The sequence below is a fragment of the Amblyomma mixtum genome, chromosome 5 (assembly GCF_055824585.1).
Source record: "Amblyomma mixtum isolate Tamu chromosome 5, ASM5582458v1, whole genome shotgun sequence".
NCBI lineage: Eukaryota > Metazoa > Arthropoda > Arachnida > Ixodida > Ixodidae > Amblyomma > Amblyomma mixtum.
In genome coordinates, this window is record NC_143016.1 from 197905385 (window position 1) to 197927271 (window position 21887).

The window sequence follows — 21887 nt, forward strand, 5'->3', positions numbered from 1 at the left end:
GAAATTGCAGTTTTCATGTAGTGTTTGGGGTTTGCAATGCCCTCGCGTGTTTAAGCAGTTCGGTGTTCTTGGTATTGTTGCTGGGCTCGAAACTTTTCTCTGCGTGATCTGAGTTCTTGATTGATTTCTCGGTATATCTCCCCAAGCAAGGATTGTGTTGCGGGTGCACTTTGAGGTTCACAATTGGGTTGTCGATTCGGGTTTGCGTTTGTGCGCATGTTCTGCTCGATGGCGCTCAGGCTTCTACTGAGTGTAGTCATCACTGACTGTAATTGTTTATTTTCTGGCCGGAGTGACCCCATAGCGCTGTCTTTCTGTGAGCGGGGAGAGGAAATTCGGAGGGGAGGCAATTCTGCCCCGCTCAACTTGGTGCCCGTAGCTCCGCTCATGGCTAGCTGGGATTTGCCTCTGGAACCGGGAGGGTGGCCAGAGGACCTCTGTTTCCTTGTACTCCAGTTGTACTGGCGTTGTTGCCCTTCATGGCGCTCTCGGCCCCCACCTATGTCTCGTGACCTCGAGTTGGATCGCTTTCTGCTCGAGAAGCCGAAATGAGGGAGGGACTTTGATGACGACTTGCCTCTCCTGCCAGGTGGCGTATTGCCAAACCATACCCCGTAGGCGCACTCGAGCAGACGACGCCGAGGAATGCAATCCCGTGACATGACGTCACGTCCGTCAACAGCCAAAATAGCCGCTTTAAACGTAGCCGCGGCAGTCTTGGTGTTTTCGGACAGTTGTAAGCAAGTGGTTCCAAGACCAGTGCAAGCCACCTAGTTGGATACAGAATACCTGCCTCTGAATAGCTAAAGTGCGTCGACTCCAAGGTGCTATGTAAGCCGCGCGGTTGGATGCTAGATATGCGTATTGCATTGGTCTTCAAACCGACGTAGACCTAGGCGGTGGCGATGTCACGAAGCGTTTGCGATTGGAGCCGTTTGTGGCCGTTGCAAGCGTTTCTAATTCCTGTGAGGATCGCTACGGACAGCGACGAGTAACAGCTGCTCACCTTGGAGAAAGGAGGCTGCTCATGGTGAATTTCCTATGCGTGCATAAGCTACACAGCACAGTGACAGTGTCCGAGAAGTGAAAGTGATCGCGGTCGGAGCAAGTGCTTCTCCGTCGAGGCAGAGAAATGCGCACGTGCGAAGGCTCACTACGCACGCAGTGTTTTCCGAGTGCTGAAACGAACTTGGCGTTGTGCAGCTAGTCGCACTGGTTGCAGTTATCGCGACCGAAGCGAGCGTTGTTATATGACGTTGTTTCTGTTACGTATTCATCACCGATAGTCATCGCGCCTCCTATACGTACTGTGCTTCGAAACTGCTGTGTGTGCGACGTGACGCTATCTTCGCTGCACGGCCGTCGAACTGTTTTCTTCCGCGACAACAGCAGAGTCGCTATCCTTCTGCGTCTTGCTGCTTCATACAGTACATTTTGTGATTATGGATGCTGGGGTTACGACGTGCGAGAACATCGGTGTGTAGTGCAGTGGTCTCTTGTGGAGCGTCGTTTTGTTTTTATTTCCTGCCTGCTATGCGGACCTATGTCTGCAAAAATATTTGCGTGAAGAATTGGTGACAACACAAACTTCTCTGCATGATGCTGGGCTGAGCCAGAGGAGTAGTTCTCGGTTTAGGTTTCGACAACATGGTCAACTTCAATTAAAAAGTGCTATAGCATTGTGGGCTGCGGAGAGGCATCTGTGAGCCTATAATGTAAGCTTGCGACTCTGTTCTTTATTGTTAAGCAGCTTAATTTATTTTGTGCAATGAGTAATCTGAGCCAGGATGTTAGTCGCCGAGCACTGACAATGCTTTTGACACCAGAAGAAGTGCTTTGGCATCCAGAAAGTGTGTGAGCAGGAGTAGTCGCTGGGCCTTGCAGTTCATGGGTTAACACAAAACTCTCTGCACACAGTGCGACAAGCAGTATGATGGCAATTACAGTGGGAAACAAAAGTGTATGATTCAGGCTGTGCTTGAATTATCAACTCAAATTCAAGAAGTCTTAACAGTCTTTGCACCCTGCACAATTCTGCGACAAAAGGCTGTATTCAATTTCACTCTGTCCACTTTGTTATGAGCGAGTTTCCTTGTTATTGAGGTATGAGTGCATTGAAAAAGTTTTGCCCCCAGAAATACTGAAATTATGGTTAACGAGGCATATAAATAACGAGGCATACCCGCATAAATGAAATTATGGTTATTTTTAGTCCTGATGATGACACAAGTTATTGAGCTGTGTTATTTACCTAGACGACTTATGAAGTAAATTTTACCATCGCAAATTATGAAATCTGATTAAGAGAATGTTGTATGGCACAGCAGTTTGGTGGTTGTAGAATAACAAGTGGCTTTACCTGAAACCACTTTGAAACAGCGGATAGGAAAACAAGGCCTGTGGAGCGAGTAAAACTACAAGTAACAAAGACGACAGAAGAGAAAAACACCAACACCGCACCCAGTAGCCATTCTTGTTCTGTTATTCTCGTCTTTAGTACAGCGTCAACATGCCGTCTTTCCAGCAGTTCACCCGAAAGCACACTCAAGCCCGGTGAAACTTAGAGAATGCAACAGCAGGACGGGACACAGTGTGTACATATATCTTGTGCGTGCCATGAAGATAGCTTCCTGTCTCATCATAGATTGGCCCCTCTATGTGTCTTGCCATTCATCACGCAGCACCTATGGCCCTATTTGTGCCGTTGGCATGTGCGCCCAGTTGTAAAACAAAATTTGTACTCTCGTGATGCTATAATGTTTTGGCCGGTTAAGTTGTTTCATCCAAAATGGCAAGGCTTCAGAAAGAAGTCCTGCAATAGCCAACTTGGTCTCATTCTCCCTCAACAGACACATACCCCTCAACGTTTTTTTTCTGGGCTTTGATAGAGCGTGTGATGAAGTCCCTCATTTATATAAGGCGTATTTTTTCATGCTATAATTTGGATTCAATAGCTATAAACTGGATCCAAGCTTTAACAGCCAGCCGTTGACAGAATTCCCATACTAATTTTAACGCGTCCTGCTTTTTTCCTGTAATCTCAGGCGTCCCCAAGGCATTGTCGTTGGGCCCGAGGTTTCATAAAATACAATATGACCTTCCTTTCAGTGTTTCCTAACAAGCCTTCATTGACGACTATGGAGTCTACCCTCGACAATCAATAACAGTATTTCAATTCTCAGAGCAATATTTCGGATGCTCTCGAGTAGCCTGTTTATTAATGTTATTAAGAATGCAATAATATTTTTTACTTTCAGGATAACTACATCTTGCCTGCTTATAAGACCTTACTGATAAAGGCATATTCACTGCATACTGAAAAAAAAAAATTGGTTTCGACGAAAGGAAATGACGTAGTAACTGTCACATATCTCGGTGGATATCTGAACTGCGCTCTAAGGGAGGGGATAAAGGAGGAAGTGAAAGAAGAAAGGAAAAAAGAGGTGCTGTAGTGGAGGTCTCCAGAATGATTTCAACCACCTGGGAATCTTTAATGTGCACTGATATCGTGCAGCACACGGGTGCCTTTTGCGTATCGCCTCCATCGAAACGTGACCGCCGCAGTCGGTGCATATTTGTTCAAATTCTCAACTATTAATATGGCTGACAATGTAATATGGTCTCAGCTAACAATCCATATACCACTATCGACAGCCCTGGATATTTAGACCATAGCATGTCCTTAGTGTCATCGTCTTCCATGTTGCTTGCATTCAAAACTCCTGTGGGGCATCAGCAGAATATTCTTATGCCACATGGCAGGAATCTAATTTTTCTGAGATCCTGGGAGGATTTCAGAACTCAGCTGATTTATTTATTCTCTCAGACTATTGTCGAAGCTCCAGTGTCACAGCACTGAAAGTGAATCAAATTTCTTCGTCTCATGCAGAAACTGCAGGTTTTTTTCGCTCTTTACCGTCACATAACCAAGTAATCTTTTCCTGCTCGTGGTTCCTTCTGCACTGTCTGCACAAGCACTGTGCCTCCTTTAGCTTATGCCACTGCATTTCAAGATTAAATTTTGTTTTTGCTACGAAAGGCTAGAATGGTCTTCCATATCTCACAAGGCTATGCTTACTAACCTCTTCTCACTCGAACTGGTCACTGTAGAAATCCATGCAGTAAATGACAATGGTAGTCCAATATTTTAAAGGAACCCCCAGTGTGAAAAACGTTTGTATTAAGAGAGTAATTACTCATTATCATCCACCCAAGCCTAGCCATAGAGCTACAAAAGAAAGCTATTCAGGTTCCATAGGAAATTTGTAGTTAGAGAAAAAGTTACCCTAGTCTGGGGTTCAAACCGGGACTACTGCCTCACCGGGGCAGTTGCCCTACCAAGTGCGCGAACCGGGACGGCAAGCACATTATGGGGCGAGCTCGAAATAGGAACGGTGTTGGTCCAATTTTTTAGGCGAATCCCTCAAGGTTGAAGTGATTTCAAATAAGGTAGTCATTACTCATTGGCATACGGTTACAAAAAGAGCTACAAAGCTTTTCTTTGCAATCTAGAAGAGTGCGGTGAGGGGCTAGTTGGTATGACATTATGGGAACAAAAAGTAACTGCGGAAAAGGACGGGACAAGAGAAGGAGAACCACACGGGACAAACGCAGACTGACAACTGGTTTATTTCACCAACTCCTCTTTCCTTCAGCAGCAAAGCGCATGCGCACCAACCCCCCAAAACAAAAACAAAAGCCACGCTCATCTTATGGAATCAAGGAACTCGAACTCCTTGCGGTACAGGTGTACTGAAGCATCGCTAATACACTTGTCAGGCCCTAATCTCGCGATTTCCAAGGCCTCGATAATTTACCGTTCTTTCTTATCCCTCGAGCGTCCGATAATCTTAGTCCTATCGAAAAGCGGATTACAATTTTTGTCATCATGCTTGCAAGTGTGACAATGCTTAGGCAGATGCTGCCCCCTTGAATCATCTAAGGAATTTGCATGCTCTAATAATCTAATGACGCAGCGGCCAGTTTGCCATATGTAGAACCTACCACAACTCAGGGGAATCTGATAGATTACATTGCATGTACACTGTACATGCAAATACAGTGTACATTGCACTGTACACTGTACATTCATCAACCACAGGAATAAGTTCGTACAGTGTACGAACTGAGTTGTGGTAGGTTCTACATAAGGCAAACTGGCCGCTGCGTCAACATTAGATTATTAGAGCATGCAAATTCCTTAGATGATTCAAGGGGGCAGCATCTGCCTAAGCATTGTCACACTTGCAAGCATGATGACAAAAGTTGTAATCCGCTTTTCGATAGGACTAAGATTATCGGACGCTCGAGGGATAAAAAGAACGGGAAATTATCGAGGCCTTGGAAATCGCGAAATTAGGGCCTGACAAGTGTGTTAGCGATGCTTCAGTACACCTGTACCGCAAGGAGTTCGAGTTCCTTGATTCCATAAGATGAGCGTGGCTTTTGTTTTTGTTTTGGGGGGTTGGTGCGCATGCGCTTTGCTGCTGAAGGAAAGAGGAGTTGGTGAAATAAATCAGTTGTCAGTCTGCGTTTGTCCCGTGTGGTTCTCCTTCTCTTGTCCCGTCCTTTTCCGCAGTTACTTTTTGTTCTCATAATTTTCTTTGCAGCCGTATGGCTGCGCTTGGATGCTAATGAGTAATTATTCCCTTATTAGTGCATTGCGAACTCATCAAGCTCCTACTTGCCGCACCATGTCAAAGTTCACCGCTCAGGTATTGTCACTTAGAAGTGTCGAGGTATAATAAATATTAAAATAAATTGATCTAATAAAGTGCCTACTCACTCGTTCACTCGAGCAAGCCAAGAAAATGCTCTCTTGTGCATAATGTGGACATCGAAAAGTTTCTTCTATTTCAAGTAATATCACGGCACATAAATATGCCCTTTGCACAGCCGCTTTTAGAAATGTTATCCTTTACTATGATACATCTAATGCCCATCTGCTTAAGTCCAACCAGAGATTGGCAGTATTCCAAATAAACAAATAAATGTGCACAGTTGTTGCATTCAGGCTAACTTGAACACTGTGCGCAAGCTAGGTCTAGCTACCTGATTTCATGCACTGCACACTTAAACTTGCATTATAATGCCTATCTGTGTCAGCCTTTCCTTTGTACTTGTCTCTTTAGCTAAGCTACACATAGACTTCATAACGTGGCTCGGGGAGAAATCGACGTGTGCGCTCATGCATGTTACTTGTCGATATTCAGGATATTGTTAACTGAACTGTATCTTCATCTTAATCCGAGAAGCGATCAACTTCAATTTGCAGCAAAGCGATGCCAGTAAAAGACACAAGCCATCACTGCATTTCCGTTCTTCTTCAGCGTTCTTCGGCCTCACTTCAACTTAGTCTTTTCCGAGTTTCTGATGCCTAGCGATGCCTCACTTAATTTCTTTCCTTGAAAAACAGACTGGCCGTGAAATGGATATATTTTCCTGAAGATGTTGATTAATAACAACTCCAAGATTCTACGTATATCAACTGGTACAAACATCTGTTGACGGTTAGCAATACTCACTTTTTCTTGCTACTTTGGGAAGTGGGGGTACATCCACGAGACGGTTCGCCACGTAACATCAGCCGGTTTGACATTATGTAGCAAAGTGGCCAATCGCGCGTGACGAAACGTGGAGAAACGAGCTGGTTCCAAAGCGAACCATTTCGTGGATATACTCCCTAGTCACCATAACAATCAGCCATAAATCATTTCAATGATCAATGAAAACAACTCTTAAACATTGCTTTAAAGTTGTATCAGAGAACACATGAGTGCATGCCTATCGCCTACATAACTGGCTAATTTTTAATTTCATTTTATTCTGCGACATCATAACTCTCGTAATTAAAATTCAGTGTTGTGAATTCTACTTGAAATTAAAATGTTTGCTTGAGATAACCAGAAAATATGGCCATCGTATCCTGTTTCCTTGATGGCACAAAGTATACTTTCCCAGCCTAAGCCGGGATCCCTAAGCCGGGAGCCTAAGCCGGGAGCCTAAGCCCAGCCTAAGCCGGGAGCTAGGTAAGCCCTACAAATTATTTCTTGCATTTCCTCTACCTGTAATCAAGTTTACTGGCTCCCAAATCTCGTTATGTTTACAATAATGAGGATGGCATGAGTTGACGTTCCCTCCGGATCTTGTAGAGGAAAATTGGGTTGATGATGACTGTTGAAGGATGCTTGACGTCTTGTAGATTCGATATTGCTCAATCACGTTGCTAGAGGACACTTCTGGAGAGGTTACTTTTAATAACAATTAAACACACAAAGGAAGATACAAGCAAGGAGAAAACTTATTTACACTTGACTGACACGTATGACGAAACCAGCCCTCGGTCCTGCCGAAACAGCTGGTTTTAAACCCTATGTCCCCGCCCTTGGTGGGGACAATAGCAAATCAGGTAACTGCACAAACATCCACAATCAATCAATGATTGGGGGAAGAAGGTAACTCATCTCGACGAACGCTGTACAAATATGTACACTTTCTACCATCACGATTTCGGAGAATTATGCTTTCCTGCTGCGAGCTTCGCGAACATTCTCACTTTCCCATGATGAAGATTATTTCAACGTCCGGTTGACCCAAGTTCGGGGAAAGTCACCTCAAGACTCGTCTGTTCAGTATCGTCACTTACTGTCTTCATGCCTGCAGCCAGCGTGGCAATATCCTGTTGACCTCGCTTCAAGCTGTCCATGCACGCCGATGTAGACGTGGGACAAAAGCCACGCAATGTGATGCGGATCCGCCTCGTCGCAAGCGCGTGCACAACAGGATGCAACCTGACGTATCCGTTCCTGGAGGGAGTTTGACCTTTCCCGGAATCTTCCACTATCCCGCGGGGTAGCGAGTTTGACTCACTCCCTTCTCTGCAGTTGTGCATAGGGCCGAAGAGAACGCAATCAGCATTCCTCTCTCGTGAACCCGGATGCGGCAATGTACAGCACCGCGAACTTCACTGCATGTGTAGCTTTTTGTGCAATACTATGCACCCACTTCGTTTTGCATGCACAGAGACGTTTAAGAATGCTTTGGAGTTGCACAGATTATAGCCGTCTTGTTCTGTACACGTCAACAATGAACGCCCTTTAGCAGAATGTCCCGCATTTGTTTTCAATGCCGCACTCTGGCTTGTGCAACAACAATGCGAGCTCAGGAAAGACTGCTAGAAGAGAACTGAAGTCCCGCTGCCACTGTCGAGAACAGAGCCGTTTACTATAGCCGAATGATGACCTCGGCCCCTTTTCAGCCACAGAGTTCTATATCTATTTTGGCTTTATAAAGACCTGAAGAAGACTATAAAAATAAATCAGTACTGTTGCATTGTCACAGTTCTGTGAAATACAAAACTGCTTTAGTTACCACTGATTGCACATGTTCCAAATGGTTGGAAGCGTCATAATTTTCTCGTGCATTTGCAATTGTGATCGACAGGAGTGTGCAAAAGTGTGAATTTTTAATGCATGCACACTTCAGATGCACACACACCTTATACATTGAATATATACGCATGTCTTTTGCAATAATTGTCAGCAAGGAGGAAGCCTGGTTACATATTACAGTGACAACTACTACGCACTGCTAAGGAAACGCTCGTCCCGCTCGTCCTGTCTCTTCTCTCGGGATCGTCCTTTTTTGCGCACTTACCTTCCCTTCGTCAGTATTTTTTTCTGTCAAAAATGAAAAACAACTGCTATGTGCTGTTTTGAGTAACTCACTAATAATTTAAAGTATATAACCTTAGCTATTTGAAAAATGTGATTTTGTAATTATGCCGGTTGTTAGCAGCTTCTACTGCAGCCTGGCTCGTTCCAGTCAGTGTGTTCGGCCCGATAGAGGATTCGCGATAAGAATCGCGCAGTCCTTCTGAAAGCGCTATAGCAGACTTAGGGACAGCGTAGCTTTCAGTGGAGGCAGCATAAGTTCCAGAGAGTTTTCAAGCACAGTATCAAAATCGGCGATGGATACGTAGGCGAAACAACGTCGTGTCGCGCGCTTTTGTCGCGGTCACTGCAACCATTGCAACAACTGCGACTAGCTGCACAACACGAATTTCATAAACAAAACGGCGTGCGTAGTGAGCCTCTGCAGGCGCACATCTCTGCCTTGACGGAAAAGCACTCGCTCCGATCACAATCACTTTCACTACACGGAACACTAGTCACTGTGCTGTGCAGCTCATACCCGCACAAGAAATTCATCGTGAACAACCTCCTTTCTCAATGGCTAGTAGGTATTGCTCGCCGCTGTCCTCGCTGTCCACGGAGATCCTCGCAGAAACGCTCACAACGACCACAAACAAGTCCAAATAAAGCATCGCCACCAGCTAAGTTTAGCGTCGGTTTGAAGACCATTGGTCCACGAATATCGAGCATCCAATAGTGCAGCATGCATAGGTCCTTGAAATGGGAGCAGTTTAAGAATTCAGAGGCAATTATGCAAGATATAGCGAGGCGGCTGGCATAGGCCCTTGGAACCACTTGTTTACAACGGCGTGAAGGTACCATGACCACCACGGAGGAAGTGACGTCATGTCACGTGATCGCACTCCTGGGCGTCGTCTGCTCGAGTGCACCTACGGGATATGGTTTGGCAGTACATTAAAATCCCCAGGTGGTTGAAATTATTCCGGAGACCTCCACTACAAGCACCTCTTTCTTCCTTTCTTCTTTCACTTCCTCCTTTACAGCGCAGTTCAGGTATCCGCCAAGGTATTTGACAGTTGCTAAGTCATTTCCTTTCCTCAAAAACCAATTTTTTTTACCCTACCAATCCCTGACATGACGCAAGAGAAAAAAGTGAAGCTATTGATGCGCAGTGCTAAAGAGGCACTTTTTGTTGGTCTGACCCCCAATCCACATCAGAATTCGATGCATTCACCAGCGAAGCAGCTCCCATGGTAAAAAACTTTGGAAGCGCGTGCCCGCCATTTCTCTCGACAGCTCCAAGTGACAGTGACAACCCTCTCAAATGGCACAGCATTGAAGGCAACCTGTGGGATGTGATCCGCAAAATTGTACTGGAGTAGCTGCGTCACCTGTTGCCATCTTCCAACCAGCCTAAAGTAGCAACCCTTTGGGAAATAGTCCGTGAATGAGTGCAGCATGCGCTTGGCTTCCCGCCATCGACACCTCAAGCTCCAGCCATGACCTACACCACTGGAGTACACAGTCCTCAAACCTAACGACACAGCCTAAGTCCTCCGAGAACAACCTATTCCCGAATGCCGCGCGCCCAGCCAACGAACAACGCTCAATCCCCTGGAAATGCGACACCTGGAAGATTTCCGACAAACGCCTGCTGTGCATCCGTTGCAGTGAAGCTGGCCATATTCGTAGTCACCTTCCGTACCGACGTATCGGTCTTCGTGGTTTTGCCATTGAAGCATCCCGACCACGCTTCCGCCGACGTCCGCAAGAAATCAACCTGCGTCGAGAGCAGCATGTGCCTTTCTCCACCCTTCTCGCGCATCAACGCCGCCGACCTTGCGTTTTGCTTCGCCACGCCTCAGCAGCTCTTCAAGGAAGTTCCCCCAGCCCGCGCAGGCGAAACTAAAGAAAGCAACCTTTGGAGGTGAGGTTGCTTACGAGTAAAATGACGAAGATCCTCCACCGACCAATTCGTATGAAGACGCTGCACTCGAAACGCCGACGCAGCACGCAAACACCAGCTCGTCTGCGACACGTTCCGACTCCGCAATGACGCCGCCACAAAGAAAAGCCCCGGCGAAAAGCCCTGCCCACGATTCACATGCTCGATGAAGACGTACAAGGAGGCTGAACTGCGCAAGTAGGAGAGGATGCATATTTGGAAAAAAACTAGCGCAAAAGAAGAAATTGACAGAAGGAAGGGAACACGGACAAGCGCTGTCTCCCGACTGAATTTATTGATAGGAAGTGTGCATATTAAATATTAAGTATTAATATTAAGCAAGTATAATAAGAAACGCGATTGAAAAAGCAAGTCAGAGAAACAAACACTCAAAAAAATGAAGCAAAAGCTTTAAATTGCGATTAGGTCACTGCTGAAACCAGGTAAGCAATCTCATTCTTAGTCAATGCATTTATGCGTCACTTGCGCACTCGCCTCCACTTTTCATGATGTGGAAAACTGCTATTGTCTCCCTCGTGCGCCCGTCCCATGCTTTCCCAAGACCAGCGGTGTTATCTAAGAGGGGTTGACATTTGCATCATGCGCAATGCTTATGCAAGTTTTCAGTTGCATTAGGGCCTAAAGAATTCCTATGCTCGACAAGGCGGATGTTTTGAATAAACAGCGCGAACGAAGACGAGCACAAAAGACAAGAAAATGGACGACACAGCGCTGTGTCGTCCATTTTCTTGTCTTTTTTGCTCGTCTTCGTTCGCGCTGTTTATCCAAGATGCTTAACCAACTAGCCCGCCAAAACGTGTTAAGGCGGATGTGCAAACAAAGGCCCGTGTGACCAATACAGAACTTTTTGCAGTAAGCGGAATCCGCTGTACTGACTGTTTTCTACACGCTACAAAACTGGATTTGTCATTTACCTTACACTGGCGCGCACTTTTACGAACTTCTGCCTTTTTACTAACCAAGGCACAAACACTGGACAGTTTTTGGGTATCTTCTTACGACATTTCGCAACCCATGGGTTAAACGATGAACGCAATGCAGCACTGCAGGCTTTTTTAGAGCCGGTCAGGTCAACGTTCTTAACGTCAATTCCTTTTACTCATCGCACAAGCTTGCCAGCGCTGTTAGTAACCACTGAGACACGATAGCATGCATTGAACAGTCTATTCACTTGCTCAAGGAAACTTCTGCCTGTCTGGTGTATACACTATTTTAGAAGGGCTGAGCGTAGACAGGAAGTGACTATTGCATTCTTGAAAATTTTTTATTGCCCAGAATTGTAATGAAGCAAAGGTTTACTGGACCTAGGGAGGTAACGCCGGCATATATGATTGTGGGAAAACTGGAGGGCTAAATCAAGTAAACGCAGGGAGCCTTCAGCAGGCAATTCAAAAGTGAAGTTAAGACCTTGTCTAAAATCATTAAACAGCCTCGAAACATCACCAACAAACTGATTGAAACGGTCGGAACTTGCGAGGACCAATTAATCAACCAAATAACAGAAATTTTTTTGTACGCAATCTAAAATTCTGTTTCATTTTTGTATAGATTTGGTTGAGGAAAATGCCAGCAAGAACAGGCGCTGCACATGAAGCAATGCAAATCCCGGATTTCTGTAAAAACAGAGACGCATTCCAGCATACAAATTTTGATGTAGGATAAAACGAGATTGATTCCTCGGGCAAAAAAAGATTCCTCGGCCATGGCACAGTGATTGATAAACCGCATTTCATCATTGAAATCAGAGATGCAAACCCTGACGCTTTCCCTAAGACGACCATGCGGGACGTCATAAAATAGGTTTTCCACGTCAAATACTAAAAGCCCGAAGCTCCCTTGTTTTGCATGCACGAAGAGGACGGACATTTTTTTCCCTGTCTCGAAAGACAGGGAAAGGATCTTTTATCACTAAAAATGAAAGACACTTGAGCAGATACCCTGAATGAACATGTTGCCATGAGCCAGCCCCCCACACAGGACGGGACAGAGGCAGGCGACAACAGAGGGCGATTTTGCTCCGCACAATGTCCTACCAACTGGCCTACAACCACGTACTTCTAAATCACCTTCGTTGTGCTGCAGCAATGTTCCAGCGAAGTGATCTTGGGCATGTATTTCCTCTGATCCAAGCTGATCGCGCTTTCGATAGACGAAGGCATCCCTCCGGTAAGAACTCTGGAACATCTCGTGGCCCTTAGTGTCCCGGAAGCACAAGTGAGCATCCCACCCCGCTCAAGCGTCAGCGTCACTGTAGGCGTTATGGAAGCCCGGCAGCACTGCCAAGATGCAGGAAACAAACCCGTTCCTTTTTGTGATTCAGGTTTCGCTTAGATTTCTGCTGGTATCATCAGGACCCTTTTCAAGGCCGGTCGCTTCCTAGGATTTGTTCTGGCCGCCTGGAATCTGGGAACAGGACTTCTGTCTTCATCAAGCTCTAGACGGTGACTGCGTCAACTACATTCCCAACAGCGCCGCTCTATCAGCGACGGCAAAATCAGGGACGACGACCATGACGTCAGTGGACTGGTATATAAGCCAGAGCTTCAGCAGAGAACCCTTCAGTGGGCGCGGCAGCACTGCCAAGATACAGGAAACAAAACCGTTTCTTTTTGTGATTCAGGTGATAAAACGCTTTGGCAAAACCTTTCGTAGCAACAACGCTTGTCTGAATTTGCTGCCGTGCCCACTGCAGCTGTTTGAATGGTTTTGCAGCATGTTGGTCTCTTTAGGATCTCTGTTATTGCTGGCGGGGACGTCGAGACTAATTTCGGGCCCACAAGCGCAACAATAGAAGAGCAGCTGGAAGCAATCGCGAGAGACATTGAGGAGATAAAACAAGAGAAAACGGTGACCATCCAAAAACAACGTTCGACAGATAAAAACTAAAACTATCGGTAAGATAGAAAAACAGGTCATGAAATGCGTGGAACGAGTTCATAAACTTGAGAAAATGGTTGTATCCTTGACGAAAAGAGTTGGTGATCTGCATAGCAGAAGCCGCTGGTCTAATCTTATTATATATGGTATTCTGGAACAAGAAAATGAGACCCCCCAAAGCTTGCAGAAGACTATGGAGAAAATTTTTGAAGAAAAGTCAAAAATCAAAACCGCAGGCTTCGAAACGAGCCATCGCCTCGGACGAAAGGAAGCATCTGACGATTCAAAGCAAGGCCTGTTATCTTGGGATCATTTGACTACAGCGATAAAACTAACATACTGGGTAACGGCACTGAGCTGAAGAAAACTGACTATTCAGTTGGTGAAGACTTTAACCCGAGCTGTGCGAGAAGTTAGAAAGAAACTCTGGGAACGAACAAAAACAAAAGTAAATCGTGATAAAAAAGATAAGGTCTACCTTAAATACGGTAAAATAAAAATAAACAAGCGATTGTACACATGGGACGAAGAAAAATGCGATCTTATTCAAGCTGCAAAAAACGAAAGCCAGGACGGCGCTGCAGCCCGAGCAACTCGAAGCCACCGACTGCCCTAACTGGTATCAATGTTAATGCGCGCAGCCTTGTAAACAAAGTTGAACAGCTACAGGCAATCTTGATTCCTCTGAACTCCTCTATTGTTTGCATCATGGAAACGTGGCTGCACGTGGATATCAAGAGCCATGAAATCGCTCCTCCTGGGGCCCGATTCTCGATATTCACATTCGCCTGTCGGCGCCATATCGCCTCTCTGATTGGCTCTGTTGCGACCCGGGTAGCATGGCCGGGGACCGGTGATGGGACGAGGAGTATGGGAGACTGGGTTTAGAGGAGGGTAACGAAAAACTTTATACACTTATTTACATTATTTACATAGAGCAGGACTGAGAATGGCTCTCAGTGGAACGTCTTCGTCAACCGTAGTCGACTGGAGCTAGCAGGCTTCTCTCGGCCACACTCACGGCCGAGTTAAATATCGTCCGGATTCCCCAGATCCCTGGCTGGGGAATAATGTTCGACGAGCACTGTCCAATCGGATGGACCGAAGGGGATGTTCGTGTTACCACCCACGGCACGGCAGGTGCGGGCTGTTCCCCTCTCTCGCAGCTGGGTCGATGGGAAAGGGGAGATGCTGACTCATCCAGCCCGGCTCGGAAGGAATCTCCCGAAGTCTTCCAGCAGGTGAATGAACTTGCTTCCCCGCCGATTGTCCAGAACGCGAGTCGGGGACACAGAAGTCTTCAATTAACCGCCAGCGTGACCGGCGCCGCCACGTCGCCTCCGCATCCACGGTGGTTGCTCGGACAATAGCTCCTGGGCATCGCCTCCCTTCGTCGCCGCTGACAGTCACCTGCACTCCGCTTCCGCTGGGGTTGCTGCTGACATTGGCTGCTGACATTCCTGCTGCTGACAATGGCCCTTGCCTTCTCTGCTACACTAATCCGCTGAGGCTCGGAGGGGGGGGGGGCATTCCAAGCACCCACTTCACCACCGCCGTCGCGAGCTTGTCGGCCTCGTCGATTGTTCACGATTGCTGCTTGATCGGGCCCACGTAGTTAGAAGTACGGTCACAACAGCTCGTCCGCCGCCAGGTAGAGGCCTCGAAAGGGGTTACAGCTCGTCGCTGTCCTCTGAAGAGGCCGCATCAGCCAGGCAGGTCCTCTGTTTCCTGGGTGATCCAAGGGTCGGTGTCTGCAGGCCAAGGGTCTCAGGTAGAGCATTAGCGGTCAAATCTGCACAATGCCTCCACCCCGGCAAGGCAAGAGCACCACCCTTTTCCCGAGTCGTGCCAGGCAAAACAAAGAACAAGGCCTCAAGCTGTGCTGCTCAATTAACTCCCCTTTTTGGTTCCCCCCCCCCTCAGGCGGTCTGGTTGGATGAGCCGCGGGCGATGAACGTGACCTATGCGGGCGATTTAATGCCACCACATTTTTTTCAATTTTGAAACAGGTTTTGTTCTGGAGAAATTACAGCTGCCGTTGCGATTCACAGACCAACGGCCCTCGATAGATTAGACGAGGAGACAGTAGAGCTCCACTACTATTCACGTATTCTCAAGCGCTAATCTATGCCTAACAAGCAACATACATAACCTACACCCTGCAACTCTCCTTTACAAAACCTCCAAGGCTGTCATACAAAAAACTTACGCAGAGAATTAACAAGCTTTTTTTACATCATTACGGCTATAAAACACGAAGTACAAAATCCCGCACAGGCATAAAAGCTCAACATATCGTTTCCGTTTTTCTACCGTACATGAATAAAAAAACAAACATCAAATACAAGACGCATGTATTCTTGGAATGCACCTACTTCAGTCGCGCCCGGCGTGGTCGGGCTGCCGTTCTACCAGCTACGCTTTCCAAAAAGCTGCGGGGCTGATTAGTTCCGTCGCTATGCGATTGGCATGCAAAGCCCGGGCAGCGCTGAAAAAGCTTTACACGAGAGAGGTGCTTCCCCCTCTCCCGGTTCCCTGCATGTCTCGTCTCTGACCCACGCGCGCTCTACAGCGTCCTTTTGTCTGGCGGCCGCGCGCTTCTTTCTTCAGCCAGGAGCAGGTGTCACATGTCTCCTGAAAAACCTTGGTGCGGTCCAACAATGGAGCAAGTGGCTTACGCCCTGCATGCTGCGGCCCCCTCCGACTTGCGGGTCTTCTGTGGCGCTCTTTTGTGCGGCGGCCTTGCACCCTTCTCCCCAGCACGCCACCCGCGTTACATGCCTTCACGCGCAGCCGTTTTCCGGAAATTTCGCCGGTTGACTTTCTTTTTCGGTCAAAATTTCTCGTGTTGCAAACAAGTGCTAAGCTGCCGGCTCTCGCCTTAGTTGAGCCATCAATTCTGAAAGGCTCATCGTTTCCGCCATTTTTCTTGCGCAGCAAAGTCACTTGATCTTTGCTCAGAGTGTCAGGCGACGGCTCATCTGAACAACCGCTCGCTCCCGTGATATCCGCTGAACACGATGGTTCGCTCTCCTGCAGTATGCACCTAGCCGCTGCGATATTGCTTACACTGAGCTGCTCTTTGCCGGGTGTTCGGTCGCGTGCGGCCGTCGTTCCCTCATCTCTGAGATGACCTTTGTTTTGATGCAGCGCTGATGCGCAATCCTCGCTTGCAATCGATCTTTCACTTGTCGCTTTTCGTGCGCGACTACTTTCTGGTATTGCGGTGCCGTCACGTTTTAAGGTGCCGGCCCTCGCCGCAGCGTCAAAAGCCAACACAGCAATTCCCGGAGGCTCGTCGCGTGCGGAATTTTCCTCGCGTAGGGAAACCACCTGAGCCCTACTGTCAGCGCTAGGTAACGACCTCTCTGAAAATTCGCACGCCTCAGTGATTTTGTCTGAGCTCGGTGCTTCACTGTCTGGCGTTCTGTCGCTGGCCGCTGCGACTCTGTCGTCATCTACCTTCAAAGGACCTTTCTTGGGTGTCTCACCAGCTCTAGTCGGATGAGATTTTTCACAGTCTATCTGACCCTGAGTTGCCTTTGCCTCGTCCTTCCCTTTCAAATCGGCATGGCTCTGAGGGTTCGATATTGCACTGTGGCACATTTCTTTGTTTCTAGCGTGTTCAAACAAATCATCGCCAGTGCCTTTGTTATGGTGCAGCGCCGATGCGCATTCCTCGCTTACGATCGATCTTTCACCTGTCGCTTTTAGTGCGCGACTGCTTTCTGGGGGGATACATTTCGGCGCCGCGCCTACACCTATCTGGGTTGCAATGGCGATCTGCTTGGCAACGCACTTTTCCGCTAACGCTGTGCTGTGGCCTGGTGCTTCAGCGCCGCTGTCAGGTGACCCAAGGCAGCCACGCTCTGTGCCACAGATTATCGCCTCCACTTCCTGACTGCCACTGCTTGCTAACTGCACCGGCGGAGGACCTTCTCTGGTTTTGTCATTTCGTTGACATAAAACCTCCCTGCAGCCTATCTGGCGCGGTACCTCTGCCTTTAAATCATCTGTCGCAGTTTGTGCTGAACTGGCAGTTCTTCCTGGGCTTGAACCTGCCCTGTCACTGCTCTTCTGAGCAACTATTTTGTGTGCAGCTGACCAAGCGGGGCTCGTTGGCTGGTCGCTGACGCACCGATGGGAGCGCTGCTCGCTGCCATCACTTCGGCCTTTAGACTCGATCTCTACATGAATTCTGAAGTATTGGAAGAGGGCACTTTTCGCCTTGTCGTAGTTGCGGGCATCCTCATCGGACAGTCGCGCTAATACGGCACTGACCTCACAAGGGAGGATAGCCAGCAACATCAATGACCATTCGCCCTGATCTAGCTCCTCTTCCGTAGATATCTCTTCAAAATTCCCGAGGAAAGTTCTGAAGCTCTCGCCTCTTCGAAAAGTCCTCAACCGATCTCGGGCCCTTTGCCATATGAGAAGCCTTCGCGATTCTCGCTCCGCTTTTGCTGCTTCTGCCTGAACTTCAGCTAGCTTCTCCTCTAGTTGCTTCATTTCTCGCGCCACCTCTACTTTCCTCTTTCGTTCCGCTAATTCCAATTCCTCTTTTCTTCTTCGTTCCTGCAATTCCAATTCCTCTTTTCTTTTCTGTTCCTGCAATTCCAGTTTCCCTTTTCTTTTCTGTTCCTCCAACTCTTCTTTTCGCTTTTGTTCCTCCAATTCCAGTTCCTCCCAGTGCTCCACTATCTCCTCATCCTCAAGACCGAGGGCCTCTATCGCACTGACAACCTGCAATTTCTTCATATTTTCCCCACAATGAATCCCTAATTCCCCACATAAGGAGATCAGGTCCATCTTACGCAGCTTTCGCCAGTCCATGACTGCCCTTAAATGCTCGGTAATAATGTAATCGCAAGTCTCTTAAGGATGTTGGTGCAGCGCAAGGTTCAAATCCGAACAGGCTACTGCAACCAACTTACACTACCAGGAAGAGCAGCACAAATGCTAAGCCTGGCAATACTCAAGGAGAGAAGGCAGTACACTCACCAAAACCGGAGCACGGACACCACGCAGACGATTCCACCGCTGCCAACCAGTTGTTGCGACCCGGGTAGCATGGCCGGAGACCGGTGATTGGACGAGGAGGATGGGAGACTGGGTTTAGAGGAGGGTAACTAAAAACTTTATACACTTATTTACATAGAGCGGGACTGAGAATGGCTCTCAGTGGAACGTCTTCGTCAACCGTAGTCGACTGGAGCTAGCAGGCTTCTCTCGGCCACACTCACGGCCGAGTTAAATATCGTCCGGATTCCCCAGATCCCTGGCTGGGGAATAATGTTCGACGAGCACTGTCCAATCGGATGGACCGAAGGGGATGTTCGTGTTACCACCCACGGCACGGCAGGTACGGGCTGTTCCCCTCTCTCGCAGCTGGGTCGATGGGAAAGGGGAGATGCTGACTCATCCAGCCCGGCTGGGAAGGAATCTCCCGAAGTCTTCCAGCAGGTGAATGAACTTGCTTCCCCGCCGATTGTCCAGAACGCGAGTCGGGGACACAGAAGTCTTCAATTAACCGCCAGCGTGACCGGCGCCGCCACGTCGCCTCCGCATCCACGGTGGTTGCTCGGACAATAGCTCCTGGGCATCGCCTGCATTCGTCGCCGCTGCCAGTCACCTGCACTCCGCTTCCGCTGGGGTTGCTGCTGACATTGGCTGCTGACATTCCTGCTGCTGACAATGGCCGCTGACATTCCTGCTGCTGACAATGGCCCTTGCCTTCTCTGCTACACTAATCCGCTGAGGCTCGGAGGGGGGGGGGGGGGGGGGCATTCCAAGCACCCACTTCACCACCGCCGTCGCGAGGTTGTCGGCCTCGTCGATTGTTCACGATTGCTGCTTGATCGGGCCCACGTGGTTAGAAGTACGGTCACAACAGCTCTCAGAAGTCAGTCACCGTCAACGGTCATGTCAATCAGGGTCAGTTACAGAAGCGCTTTTCGCGTTGACGTCGATTTCCGTGGCATTGAAAATGTATTTTTTGCAGCGCTATTCTTGGTGCCCGGCTGGTACATAATGTTACGGGAAGGCGGGCCCGCGCAGAGAAAGCCACACAGGAACGCAGAAGGTCCACGAAAACACAACCGGCCGCGGCGATTCTCTTCCGTTCTCTACCTCTCGCGCTAGCGCCGCGCGCTCTGCACTCGCGATCGCCCCGCGCCTCTTCTTTTATTCGTCTAGCGTAGCGCTCTCTTGCTCAGCGTAAGTCTAGCACCGAGCGCTTTTGACCGGCGTATGTCGTATGCCGTAACATCTTTCGTTTTGTTGTAACATATGTTCTGAAGGGAAAAGACGCTACAAGTGGCCCATACGAAAACACTTGCGCCCGACTTGCCAATTTGGAGAAAATAGCTGCACACTGGAAATGGCAACTTGCTAAAATCTGATTGGTTGGAACAATGTCACGTTAAGCACGTGGTACGTACACATTTTCGAGTGACGTCAGATTGATGTTTCATCGCGTTTACATTGTGCCGCCGTTACAAAAAATGGCTGAAATTTGCCGCATAATTTCGCCCGGCGAGAGGTACCCGGATCATGCAAACGAGTTAACCGCATCGCTCTGCTAACCGTATCGCTGTACTCATGCAGGTGGGCATACGCACTTTCGTGGGAAAGTTTATTTTATTGCAGTTTACGGTTGCTTCACTGCTCTGGGCCCTCTTGTTATCTGTGACGCGTTTGCGGAAAACTTGTTGAAAAGGGGGGACGACGAGGCTACGCAAATTGACAACATTGCCAAGACACTCGCAGACGAGGCTTCCAAAAGCATTAAAGAAGTTCCTAATATTCTAGTGGAAATGACTTCTAAATTTATGGAGGCCATGACTGAAATCAAGGTCACAGCCAAAAAGCTGAACTCATCTAGTGATGCTGTACGGACTGAAATAGCAGCATTGAAGGAATCAATGGGTTTCATGAACACTGCCTTTGAGGGCTTCAGAACAGAAGTTAAAACGATGAGGCTAGAGCTCACAGAAGTAAAGAAGAACAATCTGGAAATTCAACAAGAAAACAAGAAGCTTACGAACGAATTGAACGAGCTAAAAACACAACTGGTTGAACTGAAGCACTACAGCAGAAGGAATAACATCGAATTGAAAGGTATTCCTGAAACTGATAACGAGAACCTCGGTAGCGGCATGACACAGATATCTTCCTACCTACAGATTGAGCCTTCTCCTGAGGAAATTGACGTGATACACCGTGTTCCAACCAAGGCGAAGGACCTTCCAAAGTAACTGTAAAGTTTAAATCAAGCTCCCCACGTGACAGAATCTTGCAAGCTGCGAAAAACAACGGGCTAAATACGTCCGTGCTTGGCTTCCCAGAGAACGATCCCTTTTTTGTCAACGAACATTTGCGCCCGGAAAAAAAGGTTTTGCTCGGCAAAGCTATTGGAGTAAAACTTGACTGTGGCTGGAAGTTCGCATGGCTGTCTGAAGGCAAAATTTTGATGAGAAAAAGGGAAAGCTCGAAAGTAATGCACATAACTTGTGAAGATGACCTGGAACAAATTGTTTGATTACCAGTGCTCTTGTGCTTTTAGTACATGTTTGCTCTTGCAATGTCTATGGTCATAGAAGAAGATGACCTGTTAAGCAGTGACAAAAGTACGTCAATATTTTACTCTAACATCCGCAGTGTGAGGAAGAACCTGAACCTTCTAGTCGCTTCTTTGACGAGATATTTCAAATCTTTTGATATTGTAGCGCTTACAGAAACCTGGCTGCAAAAAGATGAGAATGTTATGCTTCCCGACTATGTTATGCTACCTCATCCGAGAGAATCAAAAACCGTGGCGGTGGTGTTGCCTTTTTTCTCAAAAATGGTCTGCCTTTCTCGCTTTTGGCACCAGTCACCTTCAGTCATACAGACATAGAAACACTTCATAAATCTGCCCCATTCATTCACTGTTGGAGTTATTTACCGTCCACCAAATTCACGCCCTTCGCACTTTCTTGACAAACTTGAAGGAATTTTTGAAACACTTACCACACACTCAGAACGCATAATTATTGTTGACGATTTCAAAATTGATACAAGTACTGAATGCCACAAAGACTACGTGAACCTGTTAACGTCGTACAATTTCCGAAACATGATTAATACACCCACGCGTGTAACTACCTCCTCTTCATCTATTATTGATCACGCATTAACAAATACACCGACTAGGATACGCGCTGGGGTTTACAGCGAACCCATCCCCGATCACCTTCCACTTTTTGTTACTGTCGACACTGATATAAAACCAGAGCGTGAGAGCAAGAAATATGTATCCAAAATAGATTATGCACAACTGCTTGAAACTCTATTGACCGTCGACCCTAGTATAATATACTATGATGACGTCGATACAGAATTTAGCAACC